The sequence below is a fragment of the Podarcis melisellensis genome (genome assembly GCF_964234715.1).
Source record: "Podarcis melisellensis genome assembly, chromosome: 1".
NCBI classification, from domain to species: domain Eukaryota; kingdom Metazoa; phylum Chordata; class Lepidosauria; order Squamata; family Lacertidae; genus Podarcis; species Podarcis melisellensis.
Genome location: NC_138528.1, coordinates 86,404,308 through 86,423,474, shown reverse-complemented (window position 1 = coordinate 86,423,474; position 19,167 = coordinate 86,404,308). Strand labels below are relative to the sequence as shown.

Sequence of the window (19,167 nt, the reverse complement as noted above, 5' to 3'; positions counted from 1 at the left end):
TATATGTTATCCTTGGTCTTAACTTGGGACAGATCCATTTCTAGCGCCTTATAAATTTTAACTGGGTGTGGATGGAAAGATGCCCTTTTGGGAACGCAGATTCAAAGTTCCTCAGTTCCTCAGTTCCCATGGAAACTGACTTGGGAATGATTGATGAGGCCATGATATGAAGGGGAGAATCATAGATCCACCTACAGTATTTTCATGCTTTTCCTCCTCAACTCCAGGGTGTGTTTCAAATAGGTAGATACTGACATTAAGACTATGCTGACCTCCAAACAATGGCTCCCCCCATAAAGACCCAGGCATATCTTAGAACAGACCTGTCCAACTGGTCGATCAAGATCTACTGGTTGATCGTGGGCTGTCCCTGGTCGATTGCATGATCTCCATTCCCCCCCCCCCCAAAGCTCAACAACTTTGGTCAATCCAATGAGTAGATCAGTCTCTTGGAAGTTGGACACCCCTGGCTTAGAACATTCAGGCAACAACATCCCCATGCCATATTTTGCTTTATAGCAACAGAGCAGATATTTCACTGCTCTACCCATTTTATAGACTGGGGGAAAATAAGGCTGAGGCACTGTCCAAAGCCTCTGGTGAATCCATCAGTAAAGCTCTGTTGTTCCTTTTCATTCTTGGTAGGGCTGCTGCTATTTGAGATGGCACTTTAGCAAGATAGCTTGCAGGTGAAGCTTTACCAGTCACAGAGATTCAATGACAGGGAAGTGTCACCTGCTGCATTTCTGCTTGTGTCATTAGCACAAGATCCCTACAAGATTTTTTTTTTGGATTTGGAGCCAATCTCCTGAGTCCCATTCAAGTAGTGTGTTCATTGCACAACGTTGGGTTGTGCGTCAAGATTGGGGGAGGGAGTGTACAAAGACGAGTCACAGCAACTATCATTTTTATTTATGACTCTAAGTTGATTCCAAGTGAAATTCCAGCCCAGTAGAAAAATGCAGAGAATTGAGAGCATCTTTGACTTAATGGACGTCTTACATTTCACTCTTCCCCTATCTGATATAGGATTGTCACAGGCAAGCCTTAATGGATTTTCCATTCTGTGAATTTTATCTTTCTTCTCTTTCCTTCTTGCTTTCCTTCCTTCACCATGGCTGTAAGATGCTTTATTTATGAATGCCTGAGTTCATAAATGTCAGCATTTCCGTTGCAGTGCTCTAGGATGTTGGCTCTCGCCTCTGCCTGTGGAATCAATTCTGCCTTATCGGATTCATCTCATACACGGACTCTGTGACCGAGAGACATTGGATCCGGCAGTGGTACTTCATCTGAATCAACAATTGCTTATCTCTTTGGGTAATCTCTGAAGGAGTCTTCTCTGCAGTGGAATGGCTTATTTAATTATTAGTATGATTAGAATCTTATATTGGGGGAGGGAGTGTCTGTGCGTGTGCAGATATTTATGTTTCAGGAGTGTCTTTCAGAGCCTGTGAAGAATCTAAAAAGCATCTATGGTGGGAGAAAATAAGTTTTAAGATGATATGCTCAAACGTGCAGCCTGAAGTTTGCATTGGATTGCCCTAGTGGTAAAATGCTGTGATTAGTTTCTGATTATATAAGTCCTACCCAGTGCTGTTTTGGAAAGTGGGGGGGGGACCTGTAGCCCACTCAGCAGGTCTCTCCATCCACACACACCCTGGCACTATTCCCATTGCGTGCACACACACACACACACACCCCCTCAGGTCATACTCCTCCTCACCCCTTGTCTCTGAACCAGGATGGGTCATTTTTATCCCTTGTCACAGCATGCTGGGCAGGGAGGTTTAAATCTCTGTGCCCAGGGTGCCATGATGGAAGTGAACATCACTGCCTCTTCACCTGATCTGCCCCAACCAGGGAAGGAGACAGTGTGATCAGGGGAGAGGAAGGATGAGGTATGTGTCTAACAATGGCAAGTGTGTAGGATTATGCCAAGTGTCTTTGTGTGTCTGTATACAAATGAGTGAAAGATGCAAATCAAATGCAGCTCTCACGGTTTGGACACATTTGCACAGTTCTGAACCATTTGCTTGCCTTGGTTGTAGCCATTAATTGGATGGCTTGTGCCTCCATTCTCTGTAACCCTAAACCACTGTGCCCATCACAAGAGGCAGAAATTAACAGATGGAGCTCATTGCCCCCCCCCCATTCTCACCATCACTGCATCTCCATACTAGGGAAAGCTGTGTCCTTTGAGTTTCTGCCTATTGGATAGCTGTGAAAAATACAGAAGTGGTTCTGCAAAAGAACAAACGGACAAGATGTCAGTTATACCCTGTTAAATTAATGTTTAAAATCAGAGCACTAAAGCCCATCCCAGGCTTAATCACTTATATTCTTTGTTTACTTTTGCTGAGATAAGAAATGTAGATAGTGATATTTCTTTCAGAGATGAATCAGTATGAAAATATTTCCCCCCTCGTGTTGCATATGTGTCATCGTGATTCAAGTCTTCAGAATCCCTCTTTCCTCATCTCCTGTTGCTGAAACATTGCCAATTTTCGATGTGATGTTTCCCAGAAAAAGGCTCAGAGAATACTGGTTTTTCCCAGATGGCCTGTCTCCCTTTTTATACTTTTCCTTTCTGTATATTCAGAAGGAATAAAAGTTTACAGTCATGAGATTTCATAGATCCTGTGCTTTGTGATTGTGAGATTATCTCAAATCACTTGCTCCCAAGATGGCCTGGCTGGGACTATTTCAAAAATCCTCATCTTTTTATGTTATCCCCTATATACTCAGTAGGATAAGAGAGCTATCTGGGATGAATAACTACAGTGGAACTGTAGTTTACCCCCCACATAACTAGCATTCCCAGCACTATATTTCCCAGGATTCATTTTTTGGGGGTGGGTGACAGCATGATTTAAATATGTTTTGGGTGTATGAGGCGTACTCAGTCTGCCCACCTTCCTTATCCCCTCTCTTGTTCCCAAGCATGCATAAAGGTTACCTTAAAACTCTGGTTCAGGCTTCTGTGACTTTGATTTGAATTCTTGACCCAGACCCATTATTACTCTCAGTTCTGTTTCCTGGTGGGATACATTAATTTTTTGCCTCTGCTCCAGCACATCTCTGGTCATGACCCTTGGATTTCTCCTCTGAAACCTTTTAGGTGCATTCCTGACTCAGGACCATAGATGTCAACTCCCTGGGGCCATGAGCACCCACAAAATTCCCCATGAAGGGGCCAGGCACCCACAAATTTCAGGGCCAGGGCCATGCACACTGCATGGCACCCATGGCCCATGGCACCCACAGTTGTGGGGCCAAGCTGGCACTTTTGCTCGGGACTTTATAATAGGGACACTTTTTCTACTAGATTGCATACATTTTATGCTAGTTTTTAACTGTCTTGTTAGATTTCCAATTCCCAACAGCCCCCAGCCAGTGGGGACAATGGTTAGAGTGGACAGGTGCTACAATCCAAAAACCTCTGGGGAGCTGCAACTTTTCACTCCTGCAGTAGAACTTACTCATGTCATGAGGTCATGAGGTCACCCATTATTCCCCCCCATTCCGTATCATTGGCTATTACATTGGCTATTACTGCTGCTCAGTGAGTTCCGCATACTCAAGAGAACATTGGGCTAGTGTTTTTTAATCAGCAGAATCCCTTTTCCCATGTCAAATTGCTTTGAAAATTGAGGAGGACCTCCAAAAGTAGACAGTGATATGGCATTAGGGAATTTGTTGCTCAAAGGAAGGAAAGCCAAATGTCCTTGTGGTCACACCCAAGTTAGGTTCTTCTAGATGTTGCAGAGAGGGAAATGAGAACTAAGTGTACATTCAGGGATGCTCGAGGAATAAGATTTCTTTGACTTCAGGTATGAACCAATCCAATCTGTACCTTCTAGGCTAAGGTAAGAATCAAAACAGAATTTATCCTTCAGATTTTAAACTTTTTTCAAATTTTGCAATACAACACTTGGCTCAGAAAAAGCATACCAAAAATACATTATAAATTGTTATTTTTAGAATAAACAATTTTTAGATAAAATACATCAAAGTCAACTGTGTGTTTAAACAGTGTTTTGTGAAAAGATGCTGCGTTTGTTTATTTAAAAAGCATTTCTGAGCCTCTTAATACTCAAAAACCTCTATAAATAGTATAAATCTGCAGCCAAGGCAGAAAATGTATGTCATCTCAGTTTTGTGATAAAATAATATATGTAAATTGAAATGTGCACCCAGAGTTTCTGAATGCAGAAATGGAATGGAAAGGATCTATGGCCCTTTCCTGCTCTCCGATTCTCTGATTCTTTGAATGAATTTATGCAAAATTGACAAGGGCCAGAAATATTCTCACCCACCCAACCCTATGTGCAGCTACAATTTTCAAGCATCCAGTGCACATTTAGCGTAACCTCCAGCTTTGCCCTAATCCTGTGGACCAAGTTAAGTCATAAGGATTTCCACCTGCTGAAGATCCATCCCGATGAAGGCAAGCATCAAGACAATATTCTCCTAAAGTGAAGTAGCTCTAGAGATTGCCAAGAGGCTCAGAATAGAACAGAGAGAAGCAGCTTGCTAGGTATGTCGCTACTGCATACTGGGAGGCAGAGCGGCGAGGCAGCAGGGAGATTAGCACCATAGAGCAGGAGTACTGATTAGCTCTGCCAGTATGTTTGCACCACACTGACCTCCATGCCACCTCATCTCTCACTCTCTGGTTGAGCAACAGTGACCACCTGCTAGGAAGCTAGTGTAGTAGTGGCCCCATCCCACCAAGAGAGCCACTTCTGGGAGTAGGTCTAACAAGGGAAGTTTGTGGCAAAAGCCCTCCCACTACCCTAATATTAATTTTCACAGAGCCCAAAGGCAGGTACCTTCCTGTTTTACTTGCCCCCCCCATTAGGTCATCATGTTTATTTTCTTGTTTTCCTTGCTTGGGCCAACAGAATTTTGTGTTTCTGGTCCTAATTATTCCTCTTATTCCCCATATGTCATCATCAGTGCTAGAAGGGTTTTAAAACACGTTTGTTAATAGCGGTTGTGGGTGGAAACACAGCAGAGTGGCTAAGCTCAAGGTGTTACATGATCAGATTTCTCCTATGTGTCGTTGATGGAGGAGCTTCCTTCCAGCTTGTGCATTCTTCCAGGTCTGATTGCTGGAAGTCAGAATCGGCTGAGATTCCTGGGCCTAATTAAAGCTTATCCAAATTTAGAGTCCACAAACAACCATCCTTTTCAAATCGCTCATCATTTGCTTTGCTACTTAGCTACACACAGAGAGAATAATAAATAATAAAATTTTATTTATAACCCCCCTCTCCCCAGCCAAAGCCGGGCTCAGGGCGGCTAACAACAATAAAAACAGCACAGTTTACATAAAATCGCAATCAATTAATTAAAATACATTCGAAAATCAATTCAGAATCAAATTAATGGCAACCATTGGGCTAGAGTTCTATGAAAATCACAGAAGGAGAGAGGGGGGGGGGTCAGACTGTGCCTTGGCCAAAGGCCTGGTGGAACAGCTCTGTCTTGCAGGCACTGCGGAAAGATGTCAAGTCACTCAAGGTCCTAGTCTCTTATGACAGAGCATGCCACCAGATTGGGGCCACGGCCAAAAAAGCCCTGGCTCTGATTGAGGCCAGCCTAACCTCCAAGATGTTTTTATTTGCAGACCGTAAGGTCCTCCATGGGACATACCAGGAGAGGCGGTCCCGTAGGTATGAGGGTCCTAGGCCGTATAGGGCTTTAAAGGTTAAAACGAGCACCTTAAACCTGATCCTGTACTTCACCGGGAGCCAGTGCAGCTGGTATAGCACTGGGTGACTTCTCAAGATCAATACATTAACCAATATTCCATTAACCAATCTTTTTCTTTGGCGATCACTCGTAGCCGAGTAAGATTGTCTTCCATAAACCTGGTTTTAACAATGAGTCCGTAAGTGACTGTGGAGGCCAATTTTGGATCCATACGTCCTTCCACAGTGGGGACATTGGTTTCCAGGCGGGAGTTGATCACGGTGTGGATTTGCCAAGCGTGCCTTCCTCTTAGCACGTTTCTCCCTTGCGTGCTGAGTTCGAGTGTCTTCAAAGCCCATGACACCTTTGGTAAAGGCTGTTCTCCAACTGGAGCACTCACAGGCCAGTGTTTCCCAGTTGTCAGAGTTTATACTACATTTTTTTACACTCGTTTCAGGGAGGATTAGACATGGAGAATAAGGCTATCAATGGGTACTAGTCACAATGGCGAAATTAAACATCCAGCATCAGAAGTGCTTTGTCTCTGAGGCCACATCTAAACTATACATTTAAAGCAGTGTCACACTATTTTAAACAGTCACAGACTTCTTCCAAAGAATGCCAAGAACTGTAGTTTGTTAAAGGTGCTGAGATTTGTAAGGAGACCACAGTAACCCTCTGAGAGCTACAATTCTCAGCGGGGTTTAGCAGTCAATCCGTTTTCCCAGGCAACTCTGGGAATTGCTGATTACATGAAAACATATGATTACAGTTCTCCAAATACTGTACATCTGTAAAGCGGCCTAAATTAAGCAACTGGTATAATAGCACCTGGTCCTAGCTAGTACTACTGACTCCAGATCTGCATTAGACATGCACAGCCATAACTCCCTGCCCTTTTTGCTTTTCTCCTCTCCTCCACAATAAAACAAAGTTCTGTTGAAGTCCGATTAGGGAGACTCCACTGCACAAACTGTAATTTACAGAATATATATATATATATATATATATATATATATATATATATATATATGAATGAGAAACCCTTGCCAAGACTTTTATGGGTACCACTTTAGATGATCGAGCCAATGCAGTATTTGTTCAGTCAAGGACATTAAATTCTGCTGAACAAATGGGTGGATTGTTAGTGGAGTCTGATGTATTCCAGGGAATGAGAAGCTATAATATTGTTCACTTAAACAGAGGGGAGAAAACCATTTAGTCTGTATTTCCTGATTTGTTTAAAAAAAGGAATATTGTAGATATGGGGGATTCTCAACCACACTCATCCAAAAGAGGTACACCCAACAGTCTAAGGGCCAAACCAGCAATGACATTAATATTATACATAATATGCCTGTCTTTCATTTTAAATCTGTAGTGCTTGAAAAGCAGCAATTAAAAGACGGAAGAATTTTAGCCACCACAAGGGGTATAGTATATGCATGCTGAGCTTTAAATGGTCCCACCCACAGCAGCTTTGCTGCAGTCACTGGGGTAAATGGGATGAGGGACACAAAAATCTACCATTAAATCCCTATTTATAACAAAAATTGCACTTAAATATTTTATCATAAAAATATGCATTTAAAAACTCATTTTGTTCCATTTCTTGAGCCAAGAACTGTATCACAAAATCCAGAGAATCTGATGGGTAATTAAGTTCTAATCCACATATTTGTCCCATATTTGTCCCATTTCCCAAGCACTACTGCTTTCATAGGAGATTAAGCATTGAGACATACTTTCTCTTCACAGTCCATACTTTCTTTGGTCACAGTCCATAGAGAAGGAGGATGGTTTGCAGTATCAGCAGCCCAGTAATTTGAGCATAGCCAAGGGGCCTGCTGGGAAGTTCTGCATCTTGCTTAAGGGCACTGGGTTCACTTGTGATATCAGAAATTCAGCTGTCCAAAGGCACACATCCCTCCTGTTGATACTAGTATAAGGATAGCTGAGAGAATGCTGGCAGCAACATTGACAGTGGAGGAAGGCATGTTTCTTGTTGTAGCTCCCCAAAAGAGTTTCCAGCACCCTATCAAAATGAGGTGGGTGGTATCTCTGTTACCATTGTCTTCCAGCAAGCAGTCTCCTTGTGATTCAGCTGGATACAAATGGTGATGGAATAGACTGATGCCTGTCGCTTCTCTATTTTGCACTTAACTGGTGCTATGCATCCATAGCTCACACACAGAATTCTGTTTGGGTTTCTTGTGGTCCACTTGAGTTCCTCTCTAACTAGGCAGCCCCGACTCTCTGTCTCTGTATCTCTTGCTCTCTCTTATTTGCGATTTGTTGACATTTCTGCTAGGTGTTTTTTCTTTCTTTCTAGAATTCTGAGGTTTCAGAGTATCGAGGCTCCTTCCACACCATTGGAACATGGGACAGTTAGGTATGCTGTTCTTGTGCATTGCTTATCAAACCAATTACCTGTCAGCTCAGAACATGACTGTCCTCCAGTCAGGTGTGATGGGTATATGGGGTGCAAGGGGCTTCAGCCCCTTCAATATTTTGAGGCGGGGGTGGAGCCCCCCAATATTGAGAGGGCTGCTATCCCCTGTTGCATCGGGTGAGTGCCATTGTGCTGGGTGGGAAGCTTGGAGAGCTTCCCAGTAGGTGTGGCCCAACGGGGAATGGTGTGTTGCACGTGTGATGCACACATGACAGCCCCCTCATGTGGGGCCCAACTTGGCATGCCTGCCTCTAGTAGCCCAAAACAAGCATATTAGAAATAGTGATGGTGAGAAGACTTCAGAGGAGACCATGTAGAGGAGGAGAAAAGACTGCAAAGTCACATCATATAGAGAGAGCATGCCTGCTGACATGAATGAAAATAACCATGACTCTTGGGGGAAATAAGTGGAATAAAAAGAAGTAGTAGGAACAGTTTGACAAGCTGTCTGGAAAAATAAATGCAAAAATACCACTATAAGGCTACACCGTCTGATTGTACCCTCTCTCTCATAGATGCTATTTTCAATACAGCTTGTATTATCTGACTAAAACTGGATGTTCTATTTTCTGATATGCATAATGGAATTTGTGGGTTTGTTTTGCAAATGAAAGAACTCAGTGCTTGCCATGAATATATTTCAATTTGTGTAGGCAGCTCTGGGCAGCTTATGATTTGCATGGAACATAATGAAACACGCATAAATAACATCAACCAACTTCACCTTCTATCCAGCTGACTTTGTATCAACACATCTCAAGGTGTTTTACAGAGTGTTCAAGCACTTTGTCAACAGTCTTCAGAGCAGCTGTGATGGCGGGGAAGAAAAAGTGAAGTTAATTGAATTTAACAACAGTCAAACTCCTGGAATACTGAATATCAAATTCCAGAATGTAGAGGTCAAATTACCTATTCTGTGCTCAGTATGCTTCTGTGGAAACATGTAATGACAGTGCTGGACTGATTAAAAAGACCTAATTTGAACCAGTAGTTAGAGGGAAGATGTCTAGACAAAGCTCATGATCTCCACCCATTCACCTGCTATTCCATCTAAATGTATCTTCCCAGGAATGGTTCATACTTTGCCCAATAAGACAAGTTTTACATGCAGTTGGTGAGAGTTTTTTACAAAGCTGAGCTGTAGTTGGCTATCGGACATGTGCCAGAAGCCAAGTTAGGAAATCAAAGGTCAGGACCAAAAGCTCAAGCTAGGAGCCAGAGTCACAGACCAAGGCCAGGAATCAGGACCAAGGAATCAAGGTTAGGAGGAATGCACAGAAGCTCACGAGAGCCAGGATGACGTCTTGCTCAGGCAATCCTAGCCTAAACAGAAACCCTTTTGTAGCCTTCCCTGTCCGGGAGAGTCCAGTGGATAGGAAAACAACCCAAAGCTGGAGCTTGCTTCACTGCCAAGCTGCAGGTTCCAAGCTGCAGGTCTGATAGTTTACCAGATGGATCCACTGCACACAGAACCAAAACCAGCTGTTCTCACTCCAGGGGCTCCTAACAGCCATCATGCATACAACCACTAGAATGAACCCGGGTCTACATAAGAAGGCACCATTCATGGGACTGTCTGCTCCTCATTTTCTCTAGCACAATTTCTTGTTCCTGCTAGAGCAGTGGTGGGGAACTTTCAGTTCAAAGGCCCAATTAGGCCTGGCATGGGTCCCAAAGCTGTTCCCCTGAAACCACAACTACCTGCTCCACAATCCAACTTCTGTTTCCTATCATTGCAAGGATTTCCACTTGAGAAATAGAACCTTCCCCCTCTCCTGAATACCCCCCAATATCTGCTCAGGAGGCTTAAAGGAACCCCTGGAACAGATTTAAGTGGTGCTTAGGGAGAGGACGGGAGAAGTTGCATTGCACGAGTGGAAATGTATGTGCTGATGGGATGTATTAGTTGGATATCACCCTTGATATTATATAGGGCACAAGCTGAGGAACAGGTATAGGTGTGATTACAAACTAGCAGCTGTAGTAGCTAGAGGCTCCACCCATTTGCAGGGGAGAGCATTCGAGTTCACAACTTACTTTTGCACCTCACTGATTATGCAACCTACACAATTGGCCAAAAGTATGAAGCCGACCCTTTTAGGAAGTTCTAATTCCCAATCCAGAATAGGTTTTTGTGAGTCCCCACAGAGCAGGAACTGTACTATCACCCGAATTCTACTTTAGAGACCTTCTGCTTCCATGCATGTCATTTAAAGACCCATGTTTAAAGACCCTGTGTAACAAAAATTGTATGGAAACCTGCGGTTACAAATGCATGAATTAAGGTGCCACAACTCCATATATGTCCACATTCATAAATACAACAAAATCCTAAATTCTAACTGCAGAAGAGGGAATTAATATGACTTAATTATAAGGGGGAAGGTTGAGGGATTCAGCAGGATACAGCTTGAGTTATCTAGTATCTCCTTTATTCCTCATTTGTTGTATTCCACAGTCATCAGCAAGATGGTTTTCTTCTTGATAAGAATTAACTGCTGCCTGCAATGGTTTGTATAGGTCATCTTGATAAATTGGCCAATGTGAGGAAGTAGCAAAGTTAACTCTCCCAGATAAAAATAGCTCTGAACTCCTTATCCTCTGTTATTGCTGATGCCTTTCCTTTTCCTCTGATGCAATCAAATCAACATTGCATGAAAAACCTAAAAATAAAGTCCCTTTTATATAAAAATCAAGTGTGAGATGCTCATGGTCCCTTAGCAACCTGCTAAAAGCTAACCAGAGACTCTTGTTATCAGAAATGCCACATCAATGTGGTAGAAGCACAAAGTTATAAACAACTCGGCTTACTCTCCATTAAGTATGAAGTATTGCATCTCCAATCTACCACCATTCAGCAAGCAGAAGTCTTATCTGGCATGCAGTACATGAGTGTCACAGATCACATGAGACACCAGTTATTGGCAACCAGTGACCATAGTTAAGAAGCTCAACCACCTCTCTGTCTTTTACACTGTCATGGAAGGCACAGAGGATGCACACCAAGCAGGCAGCTAAACAAAAGCTTTATTGTGTCCTTATATAAGAACAGAACTGCTCAAGAAACCTCTGACTCAACCTGTACAACTAAGTCCACTGCCACTTAGTGGCTAAACTATAGAGAATAACACGATCCACACACAACTCCAATTTCTTTGGACAATTTTTCACTAAAACTCACAGGATTATGTTGGAGAAGGTTTCTTCCTCTCAGCCTAACACACCTGACAGGGTTATTGTATGGCTAAATGTCACCTTGAACTCCTTAGAGGAAGGCCTGCATTCAAATTAGATATTATATTTTAAGGCATGGATTGTAAATTGCAATAGGGGCACAAACATGATTCTCCCCATTGGAGAAATCATTTAATTTCCCCATGGTTTATTTCTAATGGATCAACTTATGCGAGGATCAATTTACCTGACTAAGAGAAGAAACATCTCCCTTAAACTGACAAAGGCATATTTTGTTTAACAGAGCACTGGGAATGAATAAATGGTTGTTGACCTTCTCTGTATCCTAATACCACCAAAGTGAGTCCTCTGTTGAGTTTCAAGAAAGAAGGAATGATTCTAGGAATGAAAACATCTCAGAATTCTTGGCAGAAAAGAAACTCTTGTGTATCTATGGGAAGCCAATGGGAATGCAACAAACCACATCATCATGGAGCCTATTTACTTAGTATTTGTATTGTTACACTCACTCCATTTCTCAGAGCGGCGGGCAGTTCCAGGGGGTCCAGCACTTATCCAAGTTTTGGGGGTTTTTGGAAAATGATAACTGGAGCCTCATGGTGTTTTGTAATGTTTGTGTTTCTTGTCAGTTATACATATTGATGAGCATAGGTGGAGACACAACTCGAAACATTGCAATGGATAGCAGCCAAATAAACTGCAACTGCATTTGATCTCCACAGAAGTCTAATGTTAGCTTACAGAGCTCCAAATGCTCAGCTTTGTCTCTCTCCAGAAACTGCAGTCAGTCTTCCCCCAAATGCTTCTATTGCTTTGACGCGGGTGGCGCTGTGGGTTAAACCACAGAGCCTAGGACTTGCCGATCAGAAGGTCGGTGGTTCAAATTCCCGTGATGGGGTGAGCTCCCATTGCTCGGTCCCTGCTCCTGCCAACCTAGCAGTTCGAAAGCACGTCAAAGTGCAAGTAGATAAATAGGTACCGCTCCGGCGGGAAGGTAAACGGCGTTTCCGTGCACTGCTTTGGTTCACCAGAAGCGGCTTAGTCATGCTGGCCACATGACCCAGAAACTGTACGCCGGCTCCCTTGGCCAATAAAGCGAGATGAGCGCTGCAACCCCAGAGTCGGTCACGACTGGACCTGATGGTCAAGGGTCCCTTTACCTTTTACTCAGACTTGCCTCTCCCTTGGACTGGAGAGAGAGGAGAAAAAGGATGAGTCATCTTCACCAACCTTCTCCTCGCCTAGTGCTATTAGTATAATTTCCCTAACAGAAGATGTGCCAGAAGGGACTATCAAAGTCATTCTGGCTTCATTAAGCCACTTTTGTCGAAATCTACATTTTATACAACATAAAATTGTTGAAATAACACAGGTGTAGCTCCTATTCTTCTCTCCTTCATCTGTGGAGGTGGACCAACCCATAGGATTCTGCAAACAAATGAGGCATGCAAAGCACAAGACTTTCAACAAGCAATTGTTGAAAGTTTATTAAAGGTGCTCTTTTAATATCCTCACTTAATGAACATTGCTTAAGAAGATGTCTATTGGCAGAAAACATGTTAGGATATGTTTGGAGCTCCACTCCAACATATAATAAAATTGAAACAGCATTTGCACAATATTTTAAGACAACAGTACATATTAGTTTTAGAAAGTTCAAATTTATGAGGTTAGGTATATCGTTTCCAATGGCTATTAGGTAAGGCAAATGAAGGCATGAAGACTCATATGAAGACAGAGTCTCCTAAAACCTGAAAACTGCTGAAAGACAATCACACTCAACAGGAAACTCAACTTGGAAAGGTTGGATGGAGGGGAAATATTGTTCATCATCCTAATTGTCCCTATGACTATTAACCTGATTTTGGCGAAATAAGAATTCCTAGATAGCGTCGAAGAATGAAGAATGTCTAGCTCACTACAGATAGTGAGCTAGAAGCAGTGATGTGCCTTTTGGGTGAAGTTTATCCATTTCTCCAAAATAGCATGGGTTAAGCGCTGTGTGCAGCCACCACCAGCCTCCACAACCCAGAAAATGCCAGCCACACTCTGTATCTGGCCCTCGATCAGTTTTGGGGTAGGCCTAAAGTTTAATTAGCTTTTTAAAAAAATAAAAATAAAAAGCAGATTAAACATACAGTTGGGAAGGGACAAAATGAGGAGGTGCTGCATCTCCACCCCACCTCAACCAAGATCACAGGGGTTCTGTGGGGTGCTTTTCTGCAATCCTCTTCCTTTCAGGGAAGGCACTTGGAAAAAGCAGCACACGTTGAATTCTCTGCTGACCAGCCCTGTTACAGGATTGAGTCATTGAGTAGAGAATTCAGTCCTGCTGGGTGCTGCTTTGCAAGGGCCTGCTTTGCAGGCAAGGAGCTTGCAAAGCAGATCTCTGCAGCTTCTCCTTCTTCCTGCACACCCTTCCTTTCCAACCTTCTTCTCACCGTTCCTTACCTCCTTCCCATTTCATGTCCTGGCCTGCTCTGAGCAGCTGGATCTGTCCAGGGGTGATCCAAGGCTGTTCTCATCCGGCTTGAGTGAAACCTCGATTCCTACAAATCAGCCCAGTTTGATTTGGGCTTCAGCTGAATCCAGTGCACAGCCTTCGCATGGGACACTGCAAATGGCAGGTGTGAGAAATAACTGGTGAAGACCATGCATTTCCTTCTGGCTAATAAAGAGAAAGTAGGAACAGGACATAGACTTTAATCTATCCTTCCAGGGTATATCAAGTCCGAAGGCAGAATGGTGGTATTCTGTGGCCATCTCCAATATTTCTAAGGCTGCAGAAAACAAGGAGTGATGTACCATGAGACGGGCCATTATGATGTAGCACTGCAGGCAGAGTCACTCATATGTCATAATTGATGGGTGACTTGTGGGCCCAAGTCAAGCTTATCTTCAATGCAACACTCCAAGCAGATCATCACCAGCTGATCTAGAAAGGCATCTTGCTCCACCCGGAGCAGAAATCTGCCACACAGATGTAAGAAAAGGAGAAGATGTCAAGATTCCGACGATATCACAGACATCGCAGCAAGAAAGGTGGTTGCCGTAAAGGGAAAGGACGTGGTAGGAAGAGAGGCAGGACAAAAAAAGGCGGTCGTGGAGGCAAAAAGAGAACAGGTGATAATTTAGTAGTTATATTACATTCTGTACTGCAGTATGTATCCGTCTAGAAGGGAACAACATGTTGATGACATGCACATTCCTTTAGAACTCTGCCAACTCTCAATCCAAGAGATGACTTTATGTCAAATGGTCTTCTGTCAACCAGTAAAGGAAGGGTAAGCCAATTATGTGCCCTCTGGTACCTCCAGCCCCTATCAATTGCAGTCAGCATGGCCCATGATCTGGGATGATGGGAGTTGTAGTCAGCGGCAGAGCAAGCCGATCGGGTGCCTGGGGCAGCGTGCATGCCCTGCACCCAGGGAAGGGGGCCAGCCACTCACATGGGCGGGGCCAGCTGACCGTGGGGCGAGCCAGGGCAGGATGCTCCACAAGGCCTCTGAGTCTGCCTGCCTCCTCCCACTCACCCCCTACAGCTGAGGTGGGTGGCGGTGGGTGAACTGTTTGCAGGCCCTGCGGTGAGTGCCGCCCGGCATTTTGCCACCCCCCTCAGTGGTGACACCCGGGGCGACCCGGCCCCACCGCACCCCTTCCTCCGCCCCTAGCTGTAGCCCAACCACTTCTGGAGGATACCATGTTCGCTACCCTTGCAAGTAGAGTGTTTCAGCTGAAAAGAAGAAATGTGTTACATGTGACATATGCACCTTCATAGGGTTAGAATCAAATATTTAGGGAGGAAACAAGGAATAAGTGAAATTTGCTTAGCTCTTCACCCTCTTTCTGCCCACTAGCTTGAAATTCAGTGACATTTTTTTATCTTTGTGCAGATACATCTGTTCTAAAGTCTTATGCAGACACATAATAGTTTTTTTTGGGGGGGGGGTGTTAGCTGTGACATTCCTGTACACCTATGGGGTTTGCAGTGGGCAGCCCCTTGTTGCCTCCTGGAAAAAAAGTTTCTGTGTGAAATCTGTGTGTATGTTTGTGTGTGTTATCGGCTTGTTTATTAACTGAAACAAACAAACAAACAAACAAGCTGATCATTCCCATTATTAAAGGAGGTTCCATGGTTCATTTTGCTCAGGAGCCAATGTAGCTTCCCTCTCCTCCTCAGGGTTAGTCACACATGATCTTGCTAGGCTGCCTTAGCTCAGCCTTCACAAACCTGGTACATGCAAGCTGTAGCCACTGAAATAACATCAAAATCTGGAAGGCAGCAAGTTTAGTGAGGCTGTTCTAGGGCACCCAGCAACTTCCTCATGCATTGCCTTCTGGGGCTTGGCTACACTCCTACTGCTGCTAAAGGTACCCATGTTTTGGGGGCCTGGAGGATGCTAAGATGGTTAGATGTCTAAAAGTGACCCAGCTGGCACCAGCACACAGCGTAATTGTGCAAATCCTGAGGTCCTAGCAGAGCCCGTCACTGGTGACAATGGGCTTGGTGGAGCCCAAACACAGAGGGAAATGTAAGATCTGCACAGCTGAGGGTTTCTTGCCACCATTTTACCTCTTTAAGAATTGCTCGAATGTTTGCTTTGTATGACAGTGATGTGCAAAACATGGAGGTGTGATAGAAGTGACTAGAAGAGTGCTTCGTACAAAGGGCTGCTCTTTCCCATGCTCAGCTTCCCCAGGTTGCAGGATTTCAGTGCGTAAATACAAAATGATGCACATACACCTCTTCTGGTTATGGCACTGTCCATCCCCACAACACAAAGTGACACAGTCCATTCTACCAATTTATCCAATTGGTACCCTTGGGCATATAGTTTTGATTCACTAGGAGACACCCACTAATGGTGAAAGAGGGGTGGTGATTTTTGCCATTTCCCCTTCCTTCCTCTAGCCCCTGGAGCCCATAAAAATCTGTTCTGGAGCTTCTCCTCACCATCTAAGTTGCCTCCCCTTCTACTCCATTAGTAGGGGAGCACTAGGATGAGGTTTTGGATTCCACCACAGGCCTCAGTATACTGTATGTCTGTTGAGTTGAGATTGTGCTGGAGGAGTTGTGTGGTGACAGCTTTGACATGTTCACTTAAACGTGTGGTAAATCAGGTTGCTGAGTGTAAAAATAAAATCTAGATATGACCATAAAAAGAAATCACCAGCAACTACAAATGAAGCATTTGATTTGATAAGTTCTTGATACAGATTTCTTACATCCATGCTCTTTAACTACTTAAATTGTAGTTAAACTATAAAGCTTTCAGTGACAAAACATGCATTTTTGCTAAAATTGCTGTTACCTGTCTCCTGATCATGTTATGGAAGGGAGGGAGGAAGGAATGAAGGATCACTTTATGAGCATTGCAATATGGATGTTTATTTTATTTATATATTTATATGCTGTCTTTCTTAATTAGGTCCACCCAACGTAGCTAATAAGAGATAAGCATAGAAATAAAATAAAGTCGTCTTTATTTTATTGATTTACATTTTTAAAAAATGCTCCACTTTTCCCCTCCAAGAAAAGTTATTCAAAATGGCTTTATCAAAATATAAACAGGAACACAAAAATAAGAATAAGTCATCATAAAAAACATGGTTTTCTGACTAAAAGCAACATCATGGAACAAGGAGTCAAAAGAGCCAATACCAACAATTAGCCAGTTATATGAAGCAAAAATACAGATCCGAGATATTATTTAAAAAGAAATATATTCTGTTGCCAGCAGAACTCCTCTTAGGTGGGATGCTACCACAGAGAAAGCCCTCGCTTGTGCCACCACCATATGTACCTCAGAAGGCAGCAACACATGCAAGAAGGGTGCAGCAGATGATCTTAAGGCACATTCACATAGGAAGAGATGGTTCTTTTAGTACCTTGGTCCCAAGCTTTCCAGAGGCCAGAACCAGCACTTTGAATTGCACCCAGAAACGAACTGGCAGTCAGTGCAGTCCAGAAAATCCTGTGATCCCAACGCTTTGCCCCAGCAGATGCATCCTGCGCCAACTGATGTTTCCCAGTGGTTTTCAAAGGCAGACCCACATAAGATGCACGGCAGCAGCCCAGTCAAAATGTAACTAATGCATGTAGGACCAGGGTGCATTCTGATCATATCAAGACAAGCAGGGGAATTTCAAAATTTTAAAAAATGTAAGAGACCAAAAATACATTAAAATCAGGGGTGGGTTTTTTGTTCAATCAGAACTCACTGGAATTCAGTACCAGTACCTCTCAGGTGGGCACCATTGCCATTATAAGAGAACAAGAGAGGCATTCATGTTGAGTTCTGGCACCTCTTCTCCTAGAAAAATAGAACTAATTAAAATAAAATTCTGCTGGTATCTCCGCAGCAATAAAACACCAACAAAATGGCAGCATGATTAATAAACTAAGTTGAAAGTGATGAGAAGTTGGTTGGTTGTCAAAGCTTTCTTAAATCCTGTTATTGAGAGTGTCATCTTGGGGGAGAGTTCCATAAGGAAGAGGCCACTACTGAGAAGACTCTGCAAATTAAAATGGGCTGTTTTTTTTTCCTTTGGAAAAAAAAAAGAATGGTGGATCAGGACCATGAATGTACTGACGTTTCTCATTGTTCTTTCTTGCCTTCAAGGCCGTCACCACTACAGGAGGTGTGTGCTATACTAACTGGACCAGTTTGGAACAAAGGAGTCCTAGCAATGTAATCACTGACTGAGCAGAACTGACATCTTTCTCCAAACAAGTCATCAGCGTACAGGGTCAGGAAATGTTAGAAAACGTTTCCAATTAAACCTACCTGGGCTGGAATTTCTGCAGCATCTTTATGTGTTACTTATAAGTCTTTTCCTTATCTTTGTAAGTGATTTTAGGAGTCATGTGCCTGCTCTCACCCAGTGGAGCTGTTTTATGGCGTTTTGACAGATCCATGCCATAATTAAAGCCACAATCTCCAAATTTACCTAACTCGCAGTTTCTGAAATAATGCACAAACCATAACACAGCCATCGTTTAAATTTACACTTAGAATTTTGCAATGCAGTTCTCCAGCCAAGTAAAGTGTGTGCGTGAAGAATGCATTTATTAGCAAAAATAACATGCAAACTGTGTTCTATTATGGGAAACTGTTTGTAGAAATGTATATATTAGGCATACAAATTATGGACAAACATGGTTATAATAAGAGATCTTCACACTAAAATGCTGCTGAATTTTCAGGATAACTTTTTTTAAAAGTTGGCAAACTGTAGTGGAAATGTGAAGAAGTGAAGAGTGGGAAAATTAGAAACTGAGAGAAACCAAAACTGGCAGATCCACACATCCCTAAAACTAACAACCCTGCCTCTCATGTTTTGTTAACATAGTATCAGAACACTTGAGGAGGGCTATTGTCCCACCGAAAGTTATGAATCTTGAGTTAGTCACAACCACTAGTTTCATTGGTTCCAACAGACAGTCATGACCAATGCTGTATGAGCAAGAGGGGAATCCCAACCCTTAAAGCATCTGAGCCCTAGCGGCTTAGGCAGCTATGCAAAGAAAGAGTAATTGCTACCCTTTTATTTGTTAATTTGTTCTTCTGAAGCATCATCTAAAACTGCAACAGGAGCACAGTCATGGAGGACGAGGGTCTTGGGGAAGGAGGCATCACTCTGACATTTTGGCCCCTGAGACAAACCTCAAAATGGCAGCTCTCTCTCTGTCAGGGAAGAAGAAGTGAGTAAAGATCTACATCAAGGAAAAGGGAAGAGAGATCTACATTGGCATCTGCTGCCCCTGCAGATCCTGCCACCTGAGGCAGTCGCCTCACCTTGTCTCATGAGTGGGCCAA

General features: G+C 43.2%; 2 long non-coding RNA genes across 2 annotated transcripts; one reads left to right on the top strand and one right to left on the bottom strand.

The window, feature by feature from the left end:
* Positions 1-892: 892 nt before the first annotated feature.
* LOC309354016 lies at positions 893-14,141 on the bottom strand. The gene is made up of 4 exons (XR_014162150.1): positions 14,049-14,141; positions 13,799-13,961; positions 8,877-8,960; positions 893-2,244 (listed from the first exon to the last, which is right to left on the bottom strand). It is a non-coding gene; the product is annotated as an uncharacterized lncRNA (long non-coding RNA).
* On the top strand, positions 3,819-18,146 carry LOC309354010. The gene is made up of 3 exons (XR_014162149.1): positions 3,819-3,833; positions 14,067-14,470; positions 17,971-18,146. It is a non-coding gene; the product is annotated as an uncharacterized lncRNA (long non-coding RNA).
* Positions 18,147-19,167: the final 1,021 nt, after the last annotated feature.